Source organism: Lipotes vexillifer, unplaced genomic scaffold (genome assembly GCF_000442215.2).
Source record: "Lipotes vexillifer unplaced genomic scaffold, Lipotes_vexillifer_v1.1 scaffold1599, whole genome shotgun sequence".
Classification (NCBI taxonomy): Eukaryota; Metazoa; Chordata; class Mammalia; order Artiodactyla; family Lipotidae; genus Lipotes; species Lipotes vexillifer.
This window is the reverse complement of record NW_006775655.1, coordinates 33,760-37,251: the sequence shown is the minus strand read 5'-3', so window position 1 is coordinate 37,251 and position 3,492 is coordinate 33,760.

Below are 3,492 nucleotides of genomic sequence, written 5' to 3'. Positions count from 1 at the left end.
AGGTAATTATCGATATGTATGTTCCTATGACCATTTTCTTAATTGTTTTGGGTTTGTTTTTGTAGGTCCTTTTCTTCTCTTGTGTTTCCCACTTAGAGAAGTTCCTTTAGCGTTTGTTGTAGAGCTGGTTTTGTGGTGCTGAATTCTCTTAGCTTTTGCTTGTCTGTAAAGCTTTTGATTTCTCCATGGAATCTGAATGAGATCCTTGCCGGGTAGAGTAATCTTGGTTGTAGGTTCTTCCCTTTCATCACTTTAAGTATATCATGCCACTCCCTTCTGGCTTGTAGAGTTTCTGCTGAGAAATCAGCTGTTAACCTTATGGGAGTTCTCTTGTATGTTATTTGTTGTTTTTCCCTTGCTGCTTTCAATAATTTTTTTTTGTACTTAATTTTTGCCAATTTGATTACTATGTGTCTTGGCGTGTTTCTCCTTGGGTTTATCCTGTATGGGACTCTCTGTGCTTCCTGGACTTGGGTGGCTATTTCCTTTCCCATCTTAAGGAAGTTTTTGACTATAATCTTTTCAAATATTTTCTTGGGTCCTTTCTCTCATCTTCTGCGACCCCTATAATGTGAATGTTGTTGCGTTTAATGTTATCCCAGAGGTCTCTCAGGCTGTCTTCGTTTCTTTTCATTCTTTTTTCTTTAGTCTGTTCCGCAGCAGTGAATTCCACCATTCTGTCTTCCAGGTCACTTATCTGTTCTTCTGCTTCAGTTGTTTTGCTATTGATTCCTTCTAGTGTAGTTTTCATTTCAGTTACTGTATTGTTCATCTCTGCTTGTTTGTTCTTTAATTCTTCTAGGTCTTTGTTAAACATTTCTTGCGTCTTCTCGATCTTTGCCTCCATTCTTTTTCCGAGGTCCTGGATCATCTTCACTATCATTAATCTGAATTCTATTTCTAGAAGGTTGCCTATCTCCACTTCATTTAGTTGTTTTTCTGGGGTTTTATCTTGTTCCTTCATCTGGTATATAGCCCTCTGCCTTTTCATCTTCTCTATCTTTCTGTGAATGTGGTTTTTGTTCCACAGGCTGCAGCACTGTAGTTATTCTTGCTTCTGCTGTCTGCCCTCTGGTGGATGAGGCTACCTAAGAGGCTTGATGGGAGGGACTGGTGATGGGTAGAGCTGACTGTTGCTTTGGTGGGCAGAGCTCAGTAAAACTTTAATCCACTTGACTATTGATGGGTGGGGCTAGGTTCCCTCCCTGTTGGTTCTTTGGCCTGAGGCAACCCAACACTGGAGCCTACCTGGCCTCTTTGGTGGGGCTAGTGACAGACTCTGGGAGAGCTCACGCCAAGGAGTACTTCTCAGAGCTTCTGCTGCTAGTGTCCTTGTCCCCACAGTGAAATAGAGCCACCCCCTACCTCTGCAGGACACCCTCCAACACTAGCAGTTAGGTCTGGTTCAGTCTCCCCCGGGGTCACTGCTCCTTCCCTTGGGTCCTGATGCCCTCTGAGAGTGGAGTCTCTGTTTCCCCCAGTCCTGTTGAAGTCCTGCAATCAATTCCTACTAGGCTTCAAAGTCTGATTCTCTACGAATTCCTCCTTCCGTTGCCAGACCCCCAGGTTGGGAAGCCTGACATGGGGCTCAGAACCTTCACTCCACTGGGTGGACTTCTGTGGTATAAGTGTTCTCCAGTCTGTGAGTCACCCACGCAGCATTTATGGGATTTGATTTTACTGTGATTGCACCCCTCCTACCATCTCATTGTGGCTTCTCCTTTGTCTTTGGATGGGGGGTATCTTTTTTGGTGAGTTCCAGTGTCTTCCTGTCAATGATTGTCCAGAAGCTAGTTGTGATTCTGGTGTTCTCACAAGAGGGAGTGAGAGCACATCCTTCTACTCCACCATCTTTGTTCCTCCCTCTTAAAAATTTTTTAAATAAGGGAATTCATTCCAATTTCTGTAATCCACACTAAACCACCTAGGCAGCACCACATGCCATATTTCAAATCCTTGCCTTGCCAGCCTTGGTGAGGTGGAACCAAAAGAATTTATAGCAGGACTGTATAGGAGTATTTTACTTGATCAATGACTTTCTCTTTTCTTTTTCAATTATTAACTTTTCCTGGGCCATTCTCAAACTTCACGTTTTGACAGACATAGAAAGATTAGCTAAAATCAGTCTGGTGCAGACTTAGAAACAGGACTAGGGAGCAATTAGATTAATTAAATTGCTAATCTCAGTCCAGAGTTTTTTGTCTTTCTTGACACCTGGAACACAATTTCAACTCTTTGGAATTAATGTTAAAATTTAAAGCAGAGTGTTTTGGCTTAAAAAGAAAAGCCGAAACAGGATGGTATGCTGTAAGGTGCAATATCTTTTTCCTGACTCTCAAACTATAAATCCTTGCCTCCACATAGAAGGTCAAAGCACTCTTTTCAAAGAAAAAAAAAAATCTAGAACCAGTCAGGGCATTCTAGTTAATTAGGAAAAATCCCAAGTTGTATGATTTGCAATCAATATGAACTATTGCTATTTAATACAGCGAATCCTGAGAGTTCTGAGGATTTGCTTGAATGATCCATCAGTTCCCAAACTTTCTTTAGGTGTGTGAACTGCCTTTGACAGGACCTATGGGGTGTGGTGCTGAAAGAACAGTTCCTAGGGAAGCTTTTTCACCTACACCAGCATAGGGAAGGAAGACCTGGGAATCTTCTCCAAGTTAGGAAGCATCAGCAACATGAAACAAAAATAGTTTCAGTAGAGACAGTATCCAATTAGAGATAACGGAGGACAGTATTTCTCAGAATGTGCCCTGATTGAGAATCACCTGTGGCAGAAATAACTGGGAGATGCATGCAGATTTCTTGAATGTATTGGGACTCTTGCTTATCTATTGTCAAACTGCCTTTTAAAAATGGTGTACCTACAAACATTCCCAGAAGTGATGAGAACATATTTTGCTATATATTTACCAGCCTGAACCCACTATAGACCAATGGTTAGCAAACTCTTGCTGTGAAGGGCCAGATAACAAATATTTTCAGTTTTGTGAACTGTGCAGTCTCTGTTGCAATCTTTCAACTCTGTAGTTGCAGTGCGAAAGTAGCCGTAGGCTACAGGTAAACAAATGAGTGTGACTGTTTCCCAATAAGACTTTATCTGCAGACATTGAAAATTCAGTCATATAATTTTCGCATGTCATAAAATATTTTATGATTCTTTTGCCGCTTATTTTATTTTTTTATTGAGATAAAAAAATCACATAACATAAAATCAATCACCATTTTAAAGTGTATAACTCAGTGGTTTTTAGTGTATTCACAATGGTGTGCAACCATTACCATTCTGTAATTCCTTTTTTTTTTTTTAAACTGATGTATAATTGACATACAACGTTATATTTGTTTCAGGTACACAGCATTTGATATTTGTGTGCCTTGAAAAATGACCAGCACAATATGTCTGGTTATTAATATCCATCACCATATATAGTAAGAATTATTTTCTTTTTTCTTGTGTTGAGGACTTTTAAGATGAACTCTTAG